At 40.2% G+C, this 24,970-nt stretch overlaps 3 non-coding genes across 3 annotated transcripts; all 3 read left to right on the plus strand.

The window, feature by feature from the left end:
* Positions 1-286: 286 nt before the first annotated feature.
* TRNAT-CGU (transfer RNA threonine (anticodon CGU)) lies at positions 287-359 on the plus strand. The gene has a single exon. It is a non-coding gene; the product is annotated as a tRNA-Thr (tRNA).
* A 3,401-nt stretch (positions 360-3,760) lies between these two features.
* TRNAT-UGU (transfer RNA threonine (anticodon UGU)) lies at positions 3,761-3,833 on the plus strand. The gene has a single exon. It is a non-coding gene; the product is annotated as a tRNA-Thr (tRNA).
* A 20,814-nt stretch (positions 3,834-24,647) lies between these two features.
* Positions 24,648-24,720, plus strand: TRNAT-CGU (transfer RNA threonine (anticodon CGU)). The gene has a single exon. It is a non-coding gene; the product is annotated as a tRNA-Thr (tRNA).
* The last annotated feature ends 250 nt before the right edge of the window (positions 24,721-24,970 follow it).

Below are 24,970 nucleotides of genomic sequence, written 5' to 3' on the forward strand. Positions count from 1 at the left end.
GTACAATTGAAAATATAAATAAATCATCATGATTCTCTTTACATTTTTTTTTTTACCAAGCCTTATCTTACAGTCATTGCTTGTATGGGTTGTAAGTTTTCATATGCATTTCAAGTTGATATTTTTCCCATGTCAATGTCAAATTGGTACCTAAAGAAAAATCTTTGTACATTTTCTTTGCATTTTTCCCATGTAGCATAGTAAATGATCCTTAGGAGGTACTGAGCATACCCAAACCTCTAACAGACTATTCCCTACATGGCTTGAGAAATTGTTGCTTTTTGATGGCTTCATAGTTCAGAGGTTAGAGCACTGGTCTCGTAAACCAGGGGTCGTGAGTTCGACTCTCACTGAAGCCTTACAAGCTCTTTGTCTCTCATATAAAACTTGCTTATCTGTTTGGTACGTGATATAAAGTTGGTGCGATTCAATATTGACTTTATGTGAAGTTACGACATCCTTTTCAAAAGTTCTTGATAAGACCATGATCATATATGACATTCGGGTAACATGTTTGCCAAATTCCTTAATTATGCTACCTCTAGCAGAGCTTTAGGAGTCTAATGACCCTTCTTCATCAATCCTTGATGTGTGATTTTGTAATATAAAGAATTACATATTTTATTTAAGCAAGCAGTAGAATTCTCTTATTTGCCAGTCCATGCGATTTGATTTTTTTGCACATCAGATTGGCAATAAACAGGTTGTCAGTTATAGAACTGAAGCTTCAAAATGTTTGCAAGTCATGCTTTTGCATTGCAAGAGCAGTTGTTGGTTTGTTGGTGATGGGACATTACGTTAAGAGTGTGATTTCAAACTAAAAATGAAAGGACTTGTGTTGTTAATGCAACTGAATGGCTATTGCACTGTTCGAAATAGAGATCAAAAGATGGGGCAAAGTTTCGCTGGCTTCATAGCTCAGTGGTTAGAGTACTGGTCTTGTAAACCAGGGGTCGTGAGTTCAATTTTCACTGGAGCCTTTGTGTTATTTTGAAACTGAATAGTTTGATACTTGAGCTTATCTATAAAAAATACCTGCTAAGGTGAAGGTTTATTATACTGAGAAAAAAATGTTCAGACTTAACAATTACATTACTTGGAGAGTTTTCATCCATTTCAGGTTTTCAAAAAAACGTTGTGGCAAAGAAAAAAAATACTTGTTGCTTCTGTGAAGCCAATCCTGAGGAAAACTACTCCAAACTAGGCACATTCAAATCAAAAATCTGCAAAAAAAGGCCTTAAGAGTGAAAATCTCATTGCAAACTCTGCAAAAAATCCCCAGGAAACACATCATGAACATAAAAACTCTTCCCAGAAGTACCTAATAAAGTGGTGTTTTCCTAAGTGGTTTCTGCTTGCAAAACTCATTGTTTTTAAATGCCTTAATAAAATTCCATCTGCAAATAACCTAAAGATTCACACTGAGGTTTTTTCAGGAACTTTTGATCAAAACTTTTCCAAACACCATTAGGAGTTCAAAAAACACAAGTTTTGTTTGAAGTGTTGAACTGCGCACACACTCAGTTTTTTAATGAATTTTTGGAACAGGAACTGGTATGTGCATATGACGGCTTTTAAACTCAGGACAACTTGATGAGTTTTTTACGCAGAAGACTTTTCAAGAAATTTAGGACATTTCTTCCCCTGAATCGTCTTTTGTGTCATCTTTTTGGTTGTTTCCTGGACAATTTTGAGACAGCTTTTTTGAAAGGTTTTCCCATTGTTTCGGTGAAGTTTTTTTTTCTGGTAGCATTTTTCACTCCATTTAAACATGAAGAAACAGTTAGCTCTTTTAAGCCAAATCAATGGCAAAACACTCCAAAAAAAAGTCTTGTTGCAAGTCCAGGCATGTATTAAGCTTTTCCACTGATTTGTACTGTAAAATGCACAGCATGCTCCTGGTGAAAAACGCTAAAAGAATGGACATGTAACTTCTTTTAACCGCTTGGCATTTTTAGAAACCTGAAGTGGTCAAAAGACTTTTAAAAACCTCAACATAGACAGAGCAAGTCAGTTTTACATAGAATTTCTTATGTTCATTCTTTTGAGCAATGTTTGATAGGGTTTTCAAATGATTCCAGTGGTGGAAGCCGCCTGAAAAAAGACGTCATGTGCACATAGCCACCTAGTTGAAACTGAGTGGAAACTCTACAAATGCACCTGCAAATCTCATAGCTCCTCAAAAATTTGGAGTTTCTGCCCAGATTCTGCTCTGAAAACTCAGCTAAAAACCTCTGTGTGCACAGTCTTGTAGAGTTTCTGCCCTGAAAATGCAGGAAAAATAGAACTTAGTGTGAACACACACTCATAGCTATTTTGAGTGATTTATTCCACTTCAGGGTTTGAAAAATGCCAGGTGAAAATAAAAGGGGATATTGCATCTTTGAAGCAGATCCTGATGGAATTTGCTCTAAAGTAGACACTGTAAATCAAAAGGCTGCAAAGAAAAAGCTTTATAAAAAAACTCTTCAAAAACACTTCAAGAACTCTTAAAAAGTGTTTTAGGAGCCACTTTATAAAGCTAAAACTCTTTAAATGCTCCCCATTGAAAGGGTGTTTTTGCTTTAAAAAGTCTTCTTTTTTGAATGCCTCAATAAATCTCCATCTGCATATATCCTAATACTGACACAAAAAAAATTCAGATATCATTCTTAAATTTGGCACAATTGAAAATATAAATGAAAATCATGGCCAGAGATCTAATGCTATGTGGAGACAAAGACTTTAGAGCAGATTTGCTTTCGTAAAAAGTTTCCAATTGAAAAACTCATCTTTTTTGAATGGTTCCATAAAACTCCATTTGCACATAGAGTAATACTGACCTGAAAAAATTTATGAAATCATTTTTAAATTTGGTACAATTGAAAATATAAATAAATCATCATGCTTCTCTTTACATTTTTTTTTACCAAGCCTTATCTTACAATCATTGCTTGTATGGGTTGTAAGTTTTCATATGCATTTCAAGTTGCTATTTTTCCCATGTCAATGTCAAATTGGTACCTAAAGAAAAATCTTTGCACAGTTTCTTTGCATTTCTCCCATGTACCATAGTAAATGATCCTTAGGATGTACTGAGCGTACCCAAACCTCTAACAGACTGATCCCTACATTGCCTGAGAAATTGTTGCTTTTCGATGGCTTCATAGCTCAGAGGTTAGAGCACTGGTCTTGTAAACCAGGGGTCGTGAGTTCGACTCTCATTGAAGCCTTACAAACTCTTTGTCTCTCATATAAAAATTGCTTATCTGTTTGGTACGTGATATAAAGTTGGTGCGATTCAATATTGACTTTATGTGAAGTTACGACATCCTTTTCAAAAGTTCTTGATAAGACCATGATCATATATGGCATTCGGGTAACATGTTTGTCAAATTCCTTAATTATGCTACCTCTAGCAGAGCTTTAGGAGTCTAATGACCCTTCTTCATCAATTCTTGATGTGTGATTTTGTAATATAAAGAATTACATATTTTATTTAAGCAAGCAGTAGAATTCTCTTCTTTGCCAGTCCATGCGATTTGATTTTTTTGCACATCAGATTGCCAATAAACAGGTTGTCAGTTATAGAACTGAAGCTTCAGAATGTTTGCAAGTCATGCTTTTGCATTGCAAGAGCAGTTGTTGGTTTGTTGGTGATGGGACATTACGTTAAGAGTGTGATTTCAAACTAAAAATGAAAGGACTTGTGTTGTTAATACAACTGAATGGCTATTGCACTGTTCGAAATAGAGATCAAAAGATGGGGCAAAGTTTCGCTGGCTTCATAGCTCAGTGGTTAGAGCACTGGTCTTGTAAACCAGGGGTCGTGAGTTCAATTCTCACTGGAGCCTTTGTGTTATTTTGAAACTGAATAGTTTGATACCTGAGCTTATCTATAAAAAATACCTGCTAAGGTTAAGGTTTATTATACTGAGAAAAAAATGTTCAGACTTAATAATTACATTACTTGGAGAGTTTTCATCCATTTCAGGTTTTCAAAAAAACGTTGTGGCAAAGAAAAAAAAATACTTGTTGCTTCTGTGAAGCCGATCCTGAGGAAAACTACTCCAGGCTAGGCACATTCAAATCAAAAATCTGCAAAAAAAGGCCTTAAAGGGAGGGTGCCGTGATTTTAGTTTTTGTATTAATAATTATTGATTATATAATCAATTATTTTTAATACAAAAGTAAATGTACTACTTTCATACTTTTTTATTTATTCATTTTTACTTTTGCCACTGGAGGCCGCCATTTTCATTAGTGTGGGTGTAAGTGTCTGGACACGACACTTGCACACCTCACTTACGGCAGCCATGGGCATAGGAGCCAACAGTCGGGCTCCGACTGCTTCTCCTGCCTCTCAGCTGTGACTTGGGCACGCCCCCTGGGCTGCTACGTCACAGCTGTGAGAGGAGATCGCGGCCATTTTGTTTTTTATCCTCTGTCATCGCACACACAGCTCAGTGTGTGCGATCATAGCAGGAGCTGCCAGGGAGAAGCTGCTGCTGGGAGCGAGGTTCGGGGTGAGTATCTGCAGCCAGGAGCTGTGATTGCAGCCTGTACTTAGTATTACAGCACAGGCTGCAATCACTGCTCACTGCCGACCTGCTCTGCCCTGAACATGACTCAGCACTTCCTAGGAGAGGACTGAAGGTAAGTACAGAGTTTTTATTTTCTTATGCATCTACCACTGCTACCTGTCCCTATATACCACTGCTACCAGCCACTATATACCACTGCTACTAGCCCCTATATACCACTGCTACTAGCCCCTATATACCACTGCTACCAGCCACTATATACCACTGCTACTAGCCCCTATATACCACTGCTACTAGCCCCTATATACCACTGCTACCAGCCACTATATACCACTGCTACTAGCCCCTATATACCACTGCTACCAGCCACTATATACCACTGCTACTAGCCCCTATATACCACTGCTACCAGCCACTATATACCACTGCTACTAGCCCCTATATACCACTGCTACTAGCAACTATATACCACTGCTACTAGCCACTATATACCACTGCTACTAGCCCCTATATACCACTGCTACCAGCCACTATATACCACTGCTACTAGCCCCTATATACCACTGCTACCAGCCACTATATACCACTGCTACTAGCCCCTATATACCACTGCTACTAGCAACTATATACCACTGCTACTAGCCCCTATATACCACTGCTACTAGCCCCTATATACCACTGCTACTAGCCCCTATATACCACTGCTACTAGCCCCTATATATCACTGCTACTAGCCCCTATATACCACTGCTACTAGCCCCTATATACCACTGCTACCAGCCACTATATACCACTGCTACTAGCCCCTATATACCACTGCTACTAGCCCCTATATACCACTGTTACTAGCCCCTATATACCACTGCTACTAGCCCCTATATACCACTGCTACTAGCCCTTATATACCACTGCTACTAGCCCCTATATACCACTGCTACTAGCCCCTATATACCACTGCTACTAGCCCCTATATACCACTGCTACCAGCCACTATATACCACTACTAGCCCCTATATACCACTGCTACTAGCCACTATATACCACTGCTACTAGCCCCTATATACCACTGCTACTAGCCCCTATATACCACTGCTACTAGCCCCTATACACCACTGCTACCAGCCACTATATACCACTGCTACTAGCCCCTATATACCACTGCTACCAGCCACTATATACCACTGCTACTAGCCCCTATATACCACTGCTACTAGCCCCTATATACCACTGCTACTAGCCCCTATATACCAGTGCTACTAGCCCCTATATACCACTGCTACTAGCCCCTATATACCACTGCTACCAGCCACTATATACCACTGCTACTAGCCCCTATATACCACTGCTACCTGCCCCTATATACCACTGCTACCAGCCACTATATACCACTGCTACCAGCCACTATATACCACTGCTACTAGCCCCTATATACCACTGCTACCTGCCCCTATATACCACTGCTACCAGCCCCTATATACCACTGCTACTAGCACCTATATACCACTGCTACTAGCCCCTATATACCACTGCTACCAGCCACTATATACCACTGCTACTAGCCCCTATATACCACTGCTACTAGCCCCTATATACCACTGCTACCAGCCACTATATACCACTGCTACTAGCCCCTATATACCACTGCTACTAGCCCCTATATACCACTGCTACCAGCCACTATATACCACTGCTACTAGCCCCTATATACCACTGCTACCAGCCCCTATATACCACTGCTGCTAGCCCCTATATACCACTGCTACTAGCCCCTATATACCACTGCTACTAGCCCCTATATACCACTGCTACCAGCCCCTATATACCACTGCTACCAGCCACTATATACCACTGCTACCAGCCCCTATATACCACTGCTACTAGCCCCTATATACCACTGCTACCAGCCACTATATACCTCTGCTACTAGCCCCTATATACCACTGCTATCAGCCACTATATACCACTGCTACCTGCCCCTATATACCACTGCTACCAGCCACTATATACCACTGCTACTAGCCACTATATACCACTGCTACCTGCCCCTATATACCACTGCTACCAGCCACTATATACCACTGCTACTAGCCCCTATATACCACTGCTACCAGCCCCTATATACCACTGCTGCTAGCCCCTATATACCACTGCTACTAGCCCTTATATACCACTGCTACTAGCCCCTATATACCACTGCTACCAGCCCCTATATACCACTGCTACCAGCCACTATATACCACTGCTACCAGCCCCTATATACCACTGCTACTAGCTCCTATATACCACTGCTACCAGCCACTATATACCACTGCTACTAGCCCCTATATACCACTGCTACCAGCCACTATATACCACTGCTACCTGCCCCTATATACCACTGCTACCAGCCACTATATACCACTGCTACCAGCCACTATATACCACTGCTACCTGCCCCTATATACCACTGCTACCTGCCCCTATATACCACTGCTACCAGCCACTATATACCACTGCTACCAGCCACTATATACCACTGCTACCAGCCACTATATACCACTGCTACCAGCCACTAAATACCACTGCTACCAGCCCCTATATACCACTGCTATCTGCCCCTATATACCACTGCTACCTGCCCCTATATACCACTGCTACCTGCCCCTGTATACCACTGCTACCTGCCCCTGTATACCACTGCTACCTGCCTCTGTATACCACCGCTACCTGCCTCTGTATACCACCTACCACTGCTGCCTGCCTCTATATACCATCTACCACTGCTGCCTGTCTCTATATACCATCTACCACTGCTGCCTGCCTCTATATACCATCTACGACTGCTGCCTGCCTCTATATACCATCTACGACTGCTGCCTGCCTCTATATACCACCTACCACTGCTGCCTGCCTCTATATACCATCTACCACTGCTGCCTGCCTCTATATACCATCTACGACTGCTGCCTGCCTCTATATACCATCTACCACTGCTGCCTGCCTCTATATACCATCTACCACTGCTGCCTGCCTCTATATACCATCTACCACTGCTACCTCTGTCCTGTGTAGCTAATCTAGTCTTGTGTAGCTAATCCTGTCCTGTGTACAGTATCACACAAGATAGGATTAGATACACGGCGCAGCACAGTATCACACAGGACAGGATTAGATACACGGCTCAGCAGTCAGTATCTAATCCTCTCCTATGCACTCCTCTCCCCCCTGCGTGTCTTTCCCCATTGTGGTTTATTATTTTTGTTGTGGGAGATGAGGGAGTCGAGGATTATGCGTTCGGTATGGTATAAAAAAGATTAATAAAGAACTTTATTCTGGCCGAGTCTTTATTTACAATACATGTGAGATCTATGTGGCGGCATTATGGGTGATCTATATGGCAGTATTATGTGAGAAGCATATGGTGGTATGTGAGAACACTGGCGGTATTATGTGTGATCTATATGGTGGTATGTGAGAACACTGGCGGTATTATGTGTGATCTATATGGCGGTATGTGAGAACACTGGCGGTATTATGTGTGATCTATATGGTGGTATGTGAGAACACTGGCGGTATTATGTGTGATCTATATGGCGGTATGTGAGAACACTGGTGGTATTATGTGTGATCTATATGGCGGTATGTGAGAACAGTGGCGGTATTATGTGTGATCTATATAGTGGTATTATGTGAGAACTGTATGACAGTATTGTGTGATCTATTTGATAGTATTGTGTGTGATCTATATGGCGGTATTATGCGAGAACACTATGGCAGTATTATCTTCAGAAAGCGGACCCATTCTATGGTGGTTCTGGCTGAGCACCTGCACGCGGGTCTGGGGTAATAGAGGGTAAAGCATGACCTCCAGTTAGGTGCAGTCAGGGCTGGTGAGGCGACTGAAGAGAGGGGTCTCATTTTTATCGTTACTATATGGCTACATTTCCTTCCCAGCGTCACCCCGGACTGCGCCTGTCGCCTCGCTTTCACACATTGCCAGGACAGGATGGAGAAGACAGGATCTGAGGAGGGGAATGGGGTCTGCATGCAAAGTCTGGATCAGACCAGGCCATCAATCCGCAGAAATGTTTCCTGGATTTCTGTGGAGCAGACGGTCCATCCATGTGTATAAAAGACAGCGCTCTATGTACAATCCCTGGCTGCTCCGCGCACCAAACAGGGGGCCCCTATAGACCAGCACACTGCTCTCCTGAAATACTCTGTGCTGCTGTCACCCTGCTCCCTCCACCACATATCTCCCAGAATCCTTTTGCTGCCTGCCATCCTCTGTGACTGTCTACTTGTCAGTATAAGGCTGCTTTCACACTATCATTATTTGGCCAGTATTTTACCTCAGTATTTGTAGCCAAAACCAGGAGTGGGTGATAAATGCAGAAGTGGTGCATATGTTTCTATTATACTTTTCCTCTATTTGTTCCACTCCTGGTTTTTGCTTACAAATACTGAGGTAAAATACTGACCAAATACTGATAGTGTGACGGCAGCCATACTCTGCAGTCACCAACAAAATGGCTGCTCACTGGGTTCCTGAATATCATCCTCTCTAATCCCTTAGCAAACACCCATAAGGAGAGGAGAGGAGACATCACACACGTCAGCAGACTCCGCCCATAATTACTGCAGTGCAGTAATGTGAGCTATTTGTACACTAGGGTTTTCTGAAATTTCAGCAGCTGCTCCCCCTAGTGTTGAAAAGTGGAAATTCCAAAACTTTTCAAATTATTTTTCATATTTTACTAAATTATAAACAAATGATAATATTTTTTAAGAAAATGTAATCATTAATTCTTTACATTTTTACAATTTCTGAAATTTTTTTTATTTTGATGGCACCTTCCCTTTAAGAGTGAAAATCTCATTGCAAACTCTGCAAAAAATCCCCAGGAAACACATCATGAACATAAAAACTCTTCCCAGAAGTACCTAATAAAGTGGTGTTTTCCTAAGTGGTTTCTGCTTGCAAAACTCATTGTTTTTAAATGCCTTAATAAAATTCCACCTGCAAATAACCTAAAGATTCACACTGAGGTTTTTTCAGGAACTTTTGATCAAAACTTTTCCAAACACCACTAGGAGTTAAAAAAACACAAGTTTTGTTTAAAGTGTTGGACTGCGCACACACTCAGTTTTTTAATGAACTTTTGGAACAGGAACTGGTATGTGCATATGACGGCTTTTAAACTCAGGACAAATTGATGAGTTTTTCACGCAGAAGACTTTTCAAGAAATTTAGGACATTTCGGGGGCGTGGCCTGAGCTCTGGCGATGTAGGAGGTAAGAGCTCTGAGCTCCCACTAAAGAACCCAAAAAGCGACAAAAAAAATCCACAAGAGGCATTTATTTATAATTTGTATTGAGTTATTATCCCTCTACAACAGAATTGGAACATTTTACTGTCAAAAAATGCTTTCAATCAAGAATTTTTACTTCATAGAATGTAGGAGATAAAACCGGAGACAACATTTTGAAAAGCGGAGGGATACCTTTACCTATTTTTTTTTCTCACACCAGAATTCAACTTTAAGGTCAGTGCTTGCATTTTCCACCTAAGAGCCAATTGGACAGTTATCCCTGGTCATTTGGGTGCCCATATTGCTGAGATTTCTTTTTATTTGGGTCTCTTGTGCACTGAAACAGCATTCTTCCCTATGGTGTAAAGGCGGAGGGATACCCACTTCATATATTTTTTGACTGTAGGATATAATTAAATTGATGACCAGTGCACCTAGTTTTCACTCAGTGGACAACTTAGATTTATCATCCTGTCATTTTGACACATATATCTGAAAGATTAGAGGTGGCACAACCGAGATTTACCAGTAAAACCCGGCTGGAATACTGCACAGCTTAACAGCATTCTCACCTGAGGTAGAAAGTAGTTCCGGCAGCTCCATTTGACTTACTGCGGCAAGCTCCTGCTTCAGCAAGATTATAGATCCAGGAGCGCTTCAGGTACCTGCTTCCACGCCAACCATCAATACAGATACATTGCTTATCTAAGATCAAAGGGGCTGAATTGTCTGAAGACAGAACACCGAAGGAGACTGCAATTTTGGAACACCAGAAAGGAGGAGGATAGTTTTTTTTTTTTTTTTTAAAAAGCACCCATCATTGTAGGATCCTGTTTCCCTATCAACTAGATAAGAATCTCAAGGTAAAGACATTTTGAAACAATAAAGGCGACTCTGGTTGCCTGGGTGGTGTCTTGGGATTCAGTCTCATAAGGAATTGACGGCTTTCAGAGAACTTTAACCCCTTTCTGCCATTAGACGTACTATTGCGTCCATGTGGGGTGGGCTTTACTTCCCAAGGACGCAATAGTACGTCATGTGCGATCGGCAGCGCTCACGGGGGGAGCGCCGCCGATCGCGGCCGGGTGTCAGCTGTTTATCGCAGCTGACATCCGGCACTATGTGCCAGGAGCGGTCACGGACCGCCCCCGGCACATTAACCCCCGGCACACCGCGATCAAAGATGATCGCGATGTGCCGGCGGTACAGGGAAGCACCGCGCAGGGAGGGGGCTCCCTGCGGGCTTCCCTGAGCCCCCCGCAGCAACGCGATGTGATCGCGTTGCTGCGAGGGTCTCACCTCCCTCCCTGCTCCCTCCAGCCCCGGATCCAAGATGGCCGCGGATCCGGGTCCTGCAGGGAGGGAGGTGGCTTCACAGAGCCTGCTCAGAGCAGGCACTGTGAAGCAGCCTGCACTCCTATCAGATCAGTGATCTGACAGAGTGCTGTGCAAACTGTCAGATCACTGATCTGTGATGTCCCCCCCTGGGACAAAGTAAAAAAGTAAAAAAAAAAATTTCAAATGTGTAAAAAAAAATAAAAAAAAATATTCCAAAATAATGAAAAAAAAAAAAAAAATATTATTCCCATAAATACATTTCTTTATCTAAATAAAAAAAACAAAACAATAAAAGTACACATATTTAGTATCGCCGCGTCCGTAACGGCCCGACCTATAAAACTGGCCCACTAGTTAACCCCTTCAGTAAACACCGTAAGAAAAAAAAAAAAAAAACGAGGCAAAAAACAACGCTTGATAATCATACCGCCGAACAAAAAGTGGAATAACACGCGATCAAAAAGACAGATATAACTAACCATGGTACCGCTGAAAACGTCATCTTGTCCCGCAAAAAACGAGCCGCCATACAGCATCATCAGCAAAAAAATAAAAAAGTTATAGTCCTGAGAATAAAGCGATGCAAAAATAATTATTTTTTCTATAAAATAGTTTTTATCGTATAAAAGCGCCAAAACATAAAAAAATGATATAAATGAGGTGTCGCTGTAATCGTACTGACCCGAAGAATAAAACTGCTTCATCAATTTTACCAAACGCGGAACGGTATAAACGCCTCCCCCAAAAGAAATTCATGAATAGCTGGTTTTTGGTCATTCTGCCTCACAAAAATCGGAATAAAAAGCGATCAAAAAATGTCACGTGCCCGAAAATGTTACCAATAAAAACATCAACTCGTCCCGCAAAAACCAAGACCTCACATGACTCTGTGGACCAGAATATAGAAAAATTATAGCTCTCAAAATGTGGTAACGCAAAAAATATTTTTTGCAATAAAAAGCGTCTTTCAGTGTGTGACGGCTGCCAATCATAAAAATCCGCTAAAAAACCCGCTATAAAAGTAAATCAAACCCCCCTTCATCACCCCCTTAGTTAGGGAAAAATTAAAAAAATGTATTTATTTCCATTTTCCCATTAGGGCTAGGGTTAGAGTTAGGGCTAGGGTTAGGGCTAGGGTTAGGGCTAGGGTTAGGGCTAGGGCTAGGGCTAGGGTTAGGGCTAGGGTTAGGGCTAGGGCTAGGGTTAGGGTTAGGGCTAGGGTTAGGGCTAGGGTTAGGGCTAAGGTTAGGGCTAGGGTTAGGGCTAGGGTTAGGGTTAGGGCTAGGGCTAGGGTTAGGGTTAGGGCTAGGGTTAGGGCTAGGGCTAGGGTTAGGGCTAGGGTTAGGGCTAGGGCTACAGTTTGGGTTGGGGCTAAAGTTACAGTTAGGGTTTAGATTACATTTACGGTTGGGAATAGGGTTGGGATTAGGGTTAGGGGTGTGTCAGGGTTAGAGGTGTGGTTAGGGTTACTGTTGGGATTAGGGTTAGGGATGTGTTTGGATTAGGGTTTCAGTTATAATTGGGGGGTTTCCACTGTTTAGGCACATCAGGGGCTCTCCAAACGCGACATGGCGTCTGATCTCAATTCCAGCCAATTCTGCGTTGAAAAAGTAAAACAGTGCTTCTTCCCTTCCGAGCTCTCCCGTGTGCCCAAGCAGGGGTTTACCCCAACATATGGGGTATCAGCGTACTCAGGACAAATAGGACAACAACTTTTGGGGTCCAATTTCTCCTGCTACCCTTGGGAAAATACAAAACTCGGGGCTAAAACATATTTTTTGTGGGAAAAAAAAGATTTTTTATTTTCACGGCTCTGCGTTATAAACTGTAGTGAAACACTTGGGGGTTCAAAGTTCTCACAACACATCTAGATTAGTTCCCTGGGGGGTATAGTTTCCAATATGGGGTCACTTGTGGGGGGTTTCTACTGTTTAGGTACATTAGGGGTTCTGCAAATGCAATGTGACGTCTGCAGACCATTCCATCTAAGTCTGCATTCCAAATGGCGCTCCTTCCCTTCCGAGCTCTGCCATGCGCTCAAACGTTGGTTTCCCCCAACATACGGGGTATCAGCGTACTCAGGACAAATTGGACAACAACTTTTGGGGTCGAATTTCTCCTCTTACCCTCGGGAAAATACAAAACTGGGGGCTAAAAAATAATTTTGGGGGGAAAGATTTTTTTTTTTAATTTTCACGGCTCTGCGTTACAAACTGTAGTGAAACACTTGGGGGTTCAAAGCTATCACAACACATCTAGATGAGTTCCTTAGGGGGTCTAGTTTCCAAAATGGTGTCACTTGTGGGAGGTTTCTACTGTTTAGGTACATTAGGGGCTCTGCAAATGCAATGTGACACCTGCAGACCATTCCATCTAAGTCCTCATTCCAAATGGAGCTCCTTCCCTTCCGAGCCCTCCCATGCGCCCAAACAGTGGTTCCCCCCCACATATGGGGTATCAGAGCACTCAGGACAAATTGGACAACAAATTGTGGGGTCGAATTTCTCCTTTTACCCTCGGAAAAATACAAAACTGGGGGCTAAAAAATAATTTTTGTGGGAAAAAATTTTTGTTTTATTTTTACGGCTCTCCATTATAAACTTCTGTGAAGCCCTTGGTGGGTCAAAGCGCTCAGCACACATCTAGATAAGTTCCTAAGGGGGTCTACTTTCCAAAATGGTGTCACTTGTGGGGGGTTTCTACTGTTTAGGTACATTAGGGGCTCTGCAAACGCAATGTGACACCTGCAGACCATTCCATCTAAGTCTGCATTCAAATGGCACTCCTTCCCTTCTGAGCCCTCCCATGTGCCCAAACAGTGGTTCCCCCCACATATGGTGTATCATCGCACTCAGGACAAATTGGGCAACAAATTTTGGGGTCCAATTTCTCCTGTTACCCTCAGGAAAATACAAAACTGGGGGCTAAAAAAATAATTTTTGTGGGAAAAAAATTTTGTTTTATTTTTACGGCTCTGCATTATAAACTTCTGTGAAGCACTTGGTGGGTCAAAGTGCTCACCACACCTCTAGATAAGTTCCTTAGGGGGTCTACTTTCCAAAATGGTGTCATTTGTGGGGGGTTTCAATGTTTAGGCACATCAGTGGCTCTTCAAACGCAACATGGCGTCCCATCTCAATTCCTGTCAATTTTGCTTTGAAAAGTCAAACGGCGCTCCTTCCCTTCCGAGCTCTCCCATCCACCCAAACAGTGGTTTACCCCCACATATGGGGTATCCGCGTACTCAGGACAAATTGTACAACAACTTTTGGGGTCCAATTTCTTCTCTTACCCTTGGGAAAATAAAAAATTGGGGGCAAAAAGATAATTTTTGTGAAAAAATATGATTTTTTATTTTTACGGTTCTACATTATAAACTTCTGTGAAGCACTTGGTGGGTCAAAGTGCTCACCACACCTCTAGATAAGTTCCTTAGGGGGTCTACTTTCCAAAATGGTGTCACTTGTGGGGGGTTTCAATGTTTAGGCACATCAGTGGCTCTTCAAACGCAACATGATGTCCCATCTCAATTGCTGTCAATTTTGCATTGAAAAGTCAAACGGCGCTCCTTCCCTTCCGAGCTCTCCCATCCGCCCAAACAGTGGTTTACCCCCACATATGGGCTATCAGCGTACTCAGGACAAATTGTACAACAACTTTTGGGGTCCAATTTCTTCTCTTACCCTTGGGAAAATAAAAAATTGGGGGCGAAAAGATAATTTTTGTGAAAAAATATGATTTTTTATTTTTACGGTTCTACATTATAAACTTCTGTGAAGCACTTGTTGGGTCAAAGTGCTCACCACACCTCTAGATAAGTTCCTTAGGGGGTCTACTTTCCAAAATGGTGTCACTTGTGGGGGGTTTCAATGTTTAGCCACATCAGGGGCTCTCCAAACGAAACATGGCGTCCCATCTCAATTCCAGTCAATTTTGCATTGAAAAGTCAAATGGCACTCCTTCGCTTCCGAGCTCTGCCATGCGCCCAAACAGTGGTTTACCCCCACATGTGGGGTATTGGCATACTCAGGACAAATTGTACAACAATGTTTGGGGTCCATTTTCTCCTGTTACCCTTGGTAAAATAAAACAAATTGGAGCTGAATTACATTTTTTGTGAAAAAAAGTTAAATGTTCATTTTTATTTAAACATTCAAAAAATTCCTGTGAAGCACCAGAAGGGTTAATAAACTTCTTGAATATGGTTTTGAGCACCTTGAGGGGTGTAGTTTTTAGAATGGTGTCACACTTGGGTATTTTCTATCATATAGACCCCTCAAAATGACTTCAAATGAGATGTGGTCCCTAAAATAAAATGGTGTTGTAGATATGAGAAATTGCTGGTCAACTTTTAACCCTTATAACTCCCTAACAAAAAAAAATTTTGGTTCCAAAATTGTGCTGATGTAAAGTAGACATGTGGGAAATGTTACTTATTAAGTATTTTGTGTGACATATCTCTGTGATTTAATTGCATAAAAATTCAAAGTTGGAAAATTGCGAAATTTTCATAATTTTCGCCAAATTTCCGTTTTTTTCACAAATAAACGCAGGTACTATCAAATAATTTTTACCATTGTCATGAAGTACAATATGTCACGAGAAAACAATGTCAGAATCACCAGGATCCATTGAAGCGTTCCAGAGTTATAACCTCATAAAGGGACAGTGGTCAGAATTGTAAAAATTGGCCCGGTCATTAACGTGCAAACCACCCTTGGGGGTAAAGGGGTTAAAGGTTACTTGTACCTAGAATGCAAAGGAAGAGGATATAGGGGTTGTATATAGACCATCTCATAAATAGTGCCTTATAAGTTTATACCTTATAGTTCCTATTTCATTTTGGTTAGTGACATCTAAGCCCCATATATATTTAATTAGGGGACTTATAAGTGTCCTATGATACATAATATTAATTAACTGCAGCTCAGAGCCTTGTTCTTTTAATATATAACAATCTGGTCAGAGACTTTACTCCCCTTATCTTCTATTCCTACTGTCATCCATAGGCTCAGCTCTGTTACTCTCAGTTTGTTTGGGCAAATTTGAGCAATAGGAATCATTGTATTCTTTTCTTCATCCTGATCAAGGAATCAAGAATCTTCCTCCCATTGTACGTTACACAGGCTGTTTATTTAATCTTTAACCTCTTTCTTGGCTGGATATAAATCTCATTACGCTGCCACATCAAAGATTCTAGATCTAAAAGGTACATTATCCTATTTACTCTTTACAAAACTTGTGAGGCCTATGAGGTAATTATCTGCCTACTTTAACTTGTAAGCTTCGCATGCTGAACCTTTGTGTGTAGTATCTTGTGTTTCAGGTTACCAACTTTATTTCTTTGACTGACAGCTATTCTTTTATCAATATATTGTATCATATAGCAATATTTACATGCAATTACCTGTATATTGAGTTCCAAGGGCTATATACTATAATTAATTGTACCATACTATTATATCTATCCAAGTGTCAATAAATGAGACCGACCAAAATTCAGACAGGAACAGGGAAAACAAAAAATAAATCCCAAACAAGTAGACAATCTCTACAAAGGGCTCACTCTAAGGCTATGTTCACACCTTGCGGCGTCCCTCTGCGGGTTTTCCCGCAGCGGATTTGATAAATCTGCAGGGCAAAACAACTGCGGTTCTCCCTGCAGATTTATCGCGGTTTGTTCCGCGTTTTCCGCTGCGGGTTTCCGCCTATACTATTGATGCTGCATATGCAGCAATATGCAGCATCAATAGTAATGTTAAAAATAATAAAAATTGGTTATACTCACCCTCTGACGTCCCGATCCCTCGGCGCTGCACCCGGCGGTCCGGTTCCAGAGATGCTGTGCGAGAAGGACCCTTCGTGACGTCACGGTCATGTGACCGCGACGTCACCGCAGGTCCTGGTCGCACAGCAAACCTGAGACCGGACAGCCGCGTGCAGCGCCCGGGAGCTCCGGACATCAGAGGGTGCGTATAACCAGATTTTTTATTTTTTAACCCCAAATATGGTTCCCAGGGCCTGGAGGAGAGTCTCCTCTCCTCCACCCCGGGTACCACCCGCACATTATCCGCTTACTTCCCGCAACGTGGGCACAGCCCCATGCGGGAAGTAAGCGGTTCAATGTATTCCTATGGGTGCAGAATCGCAGCGATTCTGCACAAAGAAGTGACATGCTGCGGGTTGTAAACCGCTGCGTTCCCGCGCGGTTTTTCCCGCAGCATGTGCACAGCGGTTTGCGGTTTCCATAGGGTTTACATGTTACTGTAAACGCTATGGAAACTGCTGCGGACCCGCAGCATCAAAATCGCGGCGGTTCCGCGGTAAAATCCGCAAAGTGTGAATATAGCCTAAATCTTATGAAGATTTCTTTAACTCACCTAGTCCTACTAGATCAAGGTCCCCTGTTAAGTCAGGGGAACCAAGTTCTACATTTATTAAACAATCCTCATTCCTAGCATACAGTAAAGCTACAAAGGAAGGGACTATACGAAAAAATTCAACATCCAAATTGCCAATAAGCATGTCATCCCGTAAAGGAGACCCCAATGGAGTGTCCAAACTTCCAATTCTAAATACCATCTCACCTAATGAAATGGATACTTCCAGATCATTTAAAAGAAAAGGTCCTAGTGACCATGGGAGTAAAAATGACCCTTCCACTGAAGATTTGGACAATCAGTCTGATGACTATTCACCGAACAATAGCCCAGACAGACAGAGAGTTAAAACAGATCACATAGAGGTGCCACCAATAGCAGAGATCCCACCTCCTTTAATTAACCTGGATGAATTTCTTAGTTCTAACAAGCCTGCCACTGAAGGTTTCTTGGCTAGCCTTTTTAGGTCATTTAATGAATCTATGAGGATAGGATTTGAATTACAGAGCAAAACCCTGCAGGAAACTTGCAACAATTTCATTCAAAGATTCGAGAAGAATGAAAAAAGATTAACTCTTGTTGAAAAAGACACCATTTACCTATCCAAACAGAATTTTAATCTTCAAGCTGAGATCCTTACCCTCAAAAATAAGTTAACAGACCTCGAAGATCGTAGTCGAAGAAATAACTTAAAGATAAGAGGCATTCCTGAATCCGTCCCGCAAGGTGATCTCTCAAACTACACTAAAAATCTATTCAAACAACTGGTCCCCAATCTCTCTGACTTACAACTGAACATTGACCGTATCCATCGCCTGCCACGTCCTAAGGGGATACCCCAAGACAAGCCCAGGGATACTATCCTTAGAGTACATTTCTTCGATACAAAAGAAAAGATTTTGAAAGGCATCAAGGAAAAAGGCTCCTTCCCTGACCCGTATAGGAACATAAAATTGTTCTCAGACTTCTCCAAAGCGACGATGGATGCGCGTAGATCCTTTAAAGACATAACAGCTAAACTTAGAGACTTCAAAGTGCCCTATAGATGGGGCTTCCCAACAAAACTCTTAGTGTGGTACAACAGCAAAAATTATCCGATCGATACCCCTCAAGAAGGCTTGAGATTTATTAAATTCCTCATGGAAGAACCTGCCTTTAAAGATAAACATTAGAAAATATAGGTATTATTATTTTCATAATTTCATTCTTTCATTAGACCTCTAACTCTGAGGTGTCTTTGTGGGCCTCAGCCACAAGTCTTGTATACCCCACACTTAGGTGAGACTCAATAAATTTGGAGTCCTCCAGGAGAACCCCTAAGTTAGTTCTTGTGTATTTTGGCTAGTTTTAGATAGGCCAACCACCAGTTTTGTTGTATTTATCTTTATTGCTCAGTTTTGTTTCATTCATAATTAATAATGAAAATCCTTTCTTATAATGTTAGAGGCATCAACAGCCCTAATAAAAGATTTACCATTTGGAAAGAGATTATTCGTTCTCGTGCCAATATTGTATGTCTGCAAGAGGTGAAATTAGCAAAAGACAATCATCCAACTTTACAGCACAAAAAATTTCCACATATCTTTAAATCGCTACACTCGTCTAAAAAACGGGGTGTCGTCACTTTAATAAGTAGCGATGTTCCATTCCAACTTGTTGATGAAGTAACAGACCATTTGGGCAGGTTCCATATCCTTACTTGTTATTTAAACAACAAACCTTGTACAGTGGTGAATGTATATGCTCCAAACACAAATCACATTTCGTTTTTAAATAATCTACATAAAAAAGTGAATAAAATTAAATTAGGAGATATCATATGGATAGGAGACTTTAACATTGTGCCTGATAGCATTATGGATTCATCCTCTCTAGTCCGTTACAAGGCGCCAGTTTTAAAAAAGTGGTTGATCCAAAATGAACTCTATGACATATTCAGATGTCTTAATACTTCTTCCCGTGAGTATTCTCACTATTCTGATGTGCATAAAACATCTTCCCGTATAGATTTAATTTTGACAAATGTTTCTACCCTCTCCAAATTTAAGAGTTTTCAAATTTAAAAAAAAACTATTTCAGATCATGCCCCAGTGTTAGCAGATTTTCTTCTAGGACCCCCACTCGGAAATAACTACCTATGGAAATGTAATCCTACATTGTTTAAAATCCCACATTATAAGCAGGAAATAGAGACAATACTAAATAATTACTTCAAAGAGAATGTGTCTGAAGATATAAATGCATTTACACTGTGGAACGCCCACAAGGCAGTCCTCAGGGGAAGTCTCATACAATTAGCTGCAAGATACAAAAAGAAAAACAGGGAAAAAATTGCTAATCTACAAATCTAAATCAATACAAAAGAATTACAGCAAAATAATATGCAAATACCATCTTCAAATATACAGGCGGAAATCCTGGAATTGAGGCGAAAATTGAAATCCGAGATTTTCCAAGAATATGACTATGTTATAAAGGCCTCAAAATTCAAAGGGTATACATCATTAAACAAACCTACCAAATATATGATGGTAAAGATTAAAAAAGAACGCATCAACAGAAGAATTAACAAAATTATTTCCTCGTCAGGTGAAGTTATGATTCATCCCAAAGACATTGCTAGCTCTTTCGCAGACTTTTTTCGTCAATTATACAATTTGAAAGATGACCCATGCACACCCAGTATCGACCCAGACTCCATTAATGCATTCCTATCTAGTATTAACCTCCCCAAAATAACTCCATCTGACTTAATATCTATTAATAGTCCCTTCACAGAAAAAGAAATAATCGATACTATTAATAAATCAAAAAGTCAAAAAACACCGGGCCCAGATGGATTTTCCAAGGAATATTTTAAATCTTTTTCAAAAATTCTAGCCCCGCACATGGCTTCTATTTTTGCTCTTGCCTCCTCTCAGGGTTCCTTTCCTAAAGAGATGCAAGAAGCAGTTATCGTTATGATTCCCAAAACTGGGGGGGATCCTGAGAGGATGCGAGACTACCGTCCAATCTCACTAATAAATAGTGATACAAAAATTTATTCCAAGATTTTGGCGGATCGATTAAAAAATATTCTCCCACGTTTGCTGGTAGATGACCAGATGGGATTCATTGATGGACGCCAAGCATCAGATGGGACCAGGAGGGTGATCAATTTAATGAACATTATCCAAAATTCAAATTCAAAAGCAGCCTTTCTAACCTTAGATGCTGAAAAGGCTTTTGACAGGATAAACTGGTCTTATTTGAGAGCGACACTTGAAAAGTTTGGGTTTGATTCGGGATTTATGTCCACTATCTTTGCTCTGTATTCGGGACCTAGTGCCAGGATCTACTCCAATAATTTCATGTCAGATCCGTTCATCATTTCCAATGGCACACGTCAGGGGTGTCCTTTGTCACCCCTGCTGTCTGTCCTTGCAATGGAACCTTTGGCGGAGAGAATCAGATCCAATATAGATATTCTTGGAATTGATATCCAATCCCGTCAATTTAAAATTAGCATGTATGCAGATGATATTTTTCTTACACTACTTAATCCAGCAGCCTCGATTGAAGCTCTTTCTTCAGAGTTAGACACATTCTCCAAGATATCATATTTTAAGATAAATCCACATAAATCTAAATATTTAACTTTTAATATGAATGAATCACATGTTGCAGAATTGAGGGATCAGATAAATCTAGCTGGGGAAGGCGACAAAGTAGTGTATTTAGGAATAATCTTAACAAACAGACTACAAAATGTAATAAAAACTAACGCTGATAAGATTTTTAAAACAATTTCTCTTGACATCTCTCAATTTGCTCAATCGGAACTTTCTTTATTCGGGAGAACAATGACTATCAAAACAATCATTCTACCCAAGATACTTTATCTTTTTAGAAATATCCCAGTGACCTTCCCCTACCAATTTATTCATAAACTTCAAACTATGATAAACTCATTCATATGGGGTGGTAAGCGGGCCAGGTTGTCTTCAGATTTATTAAGCAAACACAAACGTAATGGCGGGGCTGGCCTCCCAAATGTCCATGCTTATTATCTGGCTTCCCTGGTAAAACAAAGCCATCAGTGGTTTGATAAAAAACTATACCCAGCATGGTTCCAAATCGAAAGTGACATTAATAATCTTAATTTAGCACAGGATACTTTTTTCAGTTTCTTATTTCACAAACCAAAAAAGGAATCATCTCATCCCATTTTCAAGGCTATAATACAGGCCTGGAAAACTCTTCTTAAACCTCCAAGAAAAAATTTTGACAAATCAGAGCAAATTATGAAATTTCCTCTTCATCTATTGGCATTGATATATGATCTTCCACTTTCAGAAATTTGGGCCAAATCAGGCATTAAAAAAGTTGGACATATCTATAACGGGAGGAATTTTCTCACCTTTAGCGAAATTAAGACTAAATTTAACTAATTTCCTCTTCATCTATTGGCATTGATATATGATCTTCCACTTTCAGAAATTTGGGCCAAATCAGGCATTAAAAAAGTTGGACATATCTATAACGGGAGGAATTTTCTCACCTTTAGCGAAATTAAGACTAAATTTAACTTACCCTCATCTGAATTAATATTCGTTTTAACTCTAAAAGAGCATATACAGAAATTACTGACTAGCCAACCATTAAATTTAGAAATTCTTTCTTCATTACTGTGTAGTGTAAAGAACAAACATATATGGAGTCTAAATAACCTCTACAGTCACTTCAATAGAGATACCTCTTGTTTTAAAAATATATACATGAAAAAATGGGAATCGGACCTCAACATTTCTTTACAAGTTGAGCAATGGGACAAGGCCATTAGGGATACATACATGTCTACCATTTCAATGGCTCTACAGGAGTCCTACTTCAAGGTGATCACACGTTGGTACTACACACCAATTAGACTTGCGCATATATATCAGGATCACTCTCCTTTGTGCTGGAGGAAGAGCGGTAATCAAGGAAATCTTTTTCATCTTTTTTGGGGCTGCCCGAAAATAAAACCTCTATGGTCAAAAGTTTCATTTCATATTAATTTATTTGTTAAAAATTTTGTGATTACTCCCCAGAGGGCTCTCCTTTCTCTGGACATGGAAGGAATTGATCCTCAGGTCAAATACATCCTAATACATATATTTCCTGTAGTCAAAAGTACAATAGCACTCTGGTGGAAAAAATCAGATTCACCCAGCTTTACAGATATTCTGGATAAAATCTATCAGCATAGTGCATTAGAATGGAGATTTTCTGCCAACACCAATGGTATTAGAAAATATCTGAAAAAATGGAAGATTTGGAATGACAAGTTTTGTAAAGAGTAAATCTCTTGTAGTCATGCAAAGTGGATAAAGATTGTTACTTTATATCTCTTTCCAATGCATTGCATAAGAAAAATTGTAGTATATTCTATTCAAAAGATCATAATTAATGTCTTTTTTTTTCTTGTCTATTCGAGATTGATATTTGGTTCTCTAATTATATTGATTCCCTTTTCCCTCACGCTTTTTTTTTTCCAATGTTTACCCCTTCCCCATCTTCCTTTCCCTTTATCCCCTACCATTTCTTATGTAAAATTTCAATAAAAATATTTAAAAAGAAATTTAGGACATTTCTTCCCCTGAATCGTCTTTTGTGTCATCTTTTTGGTTGTTTCCTGGACAATTTTGAGACAGCTTTTTTTGAAAGGTTTTCCCATTGTTTCGGTGAAGTCTTTTTTTCTGGTAGCATTTTTCACTCCATTTAAACATGAAGAAACAGTTAGCTCTTTTAAGCAAAATCAATGGCAAAACACTCCAAAAAAAGTCTTGTTGCAAGTCCAGGCATGTATTAAGCTTTTCCACTGATTTGTATTGTAAAATACACAGCTTACTCCTGGTGGAAAACGCTAAAAGAATGGACATGTGACTTCTTTTAACCGCTTGCCATTTTTAGAAACCTGAAGTGGTCAAAAGACATTTAAAAACCTCAACATAGACAGAGCAAGTCAGTTTTACATAGAATGTCTTATGTTCATTCTTTTGAGCAATGTTTGATAGGGTTTTCAAATGATTCCAATGGCGGAAGCCGCCTGAAAAAAGACGTCATGTGCACATAGCCACCTAGTTGAAACTGAGTGGAAACTCTACAAATGCACCTGCAAATCTCATAGCTCCTCAAAAATTTGGAGTTTCTGCCCAGATTCTGCTCTGAAAACTCAGCTAAAAACCTCTGTGTGCACAGTCTTGTAGAGTTTCTGCCCTGAAAATGCAGGAAAAATAGAACTTAGTGTGAACACACACTCATAGCTATTTTGAGTGATTTATCCACTTCAGGGTTTGAAAAATGCCAGGTGAAAATAAAAGGGGATATTGCATCTTTGAAGCAGATCCTGCTGGAATTTGCTCTAAAGTAGACACTGTAAATCAAAAGGCTGCAAAGAAAAAGCTTTAGAAAAAAACTCTTCAAAAACACTTCAAGAACTCTTAAAAAGTGCTTTAGGAGCCACTTTATAAAGCTAAAACTCCTTTAAATGCTCCCCATTGAAAGGGTGTTTTTGCTTTAAAAAGTCTTCTTTTTTGAATGCCTCAATGAATCTCCATCTGCATATATCCTAATACTGACACAAAAAAAATTCAGATATCATTCTTAAATTTGGCACAATTGAAAATATAAATGAAAATCATGGCCAGAGATCTAATGCTATGTGGAGACAAAGACTTTAGAGCAGATTTGCTTTCGTAAAAAGTTTCCACTTGAAAAACTCATCTTTTTTGAATGGTTCCATAAAACTCCATTTGCACATAGAATAATACTGACCTGAAAAAATTTATGAAATCATTTTTAAATTTGGTACAATTGAAAATATAAATAAATCATCATGCTTCTCTTTACATTTTTTTTTACCAAGCCTTATCTTACAATCATTGCTTGTATGGGTTGTAAGTTTTCATATGCATTTCAAGTTGATATTTTTCCCATGTCAATGTCAAATTGGTACCTAAGGAAAAATCTTTGTACAGTTTCTTTGCATTTCTCCCATGTAGCATAGTAAATGATCCTTAGGAGGTACTGAGCATACCCAAAGCTCTAACAGACTAATCCCTACATTGCTTGAGAAATTGTTGCTTTTTGATGGCTTCATGGCTCAGAGGTTAGAGCACTGGTCTCGTAAACCACGGGTCGTGAGTTCGACTCTCACTGAAGCCTTACAAACTCTTTGTCTCTCATATCTCATATAAAATGTGCTTAACTGTTTGGTACGTGATATAAAGTTGGTGCAATTCAATATTGACTTTATGTGAAGTTTCGACATCCTTTTCAAAAGTTCTTGATAAGACCATGATCATATATGACATTCGGGTAACATGTTTGTCAAATTCCTTAATTATGCTACCTCTAGCAGAGCTTTAGGAGTCTAATGACCTTTTTTAATCAATTCTTGATGTGTGATTTTGTA

The sequence above is a fragment of the Ranitomeya imitator genome, chromosome 1 (genome assembly GCF_032444005.1).
Source record: "Ranitomeya imitator isolate aRanImi1 chromosome 1, aRanImi1.pri, whole genome shotgun sequence".
Taxonomy (NCBI): Eukaryota; Metazoa; Chordata; class Amphibia; order Anura; family Dendrobatidae; genus Ranitomeya; species Ranitomeya imitator.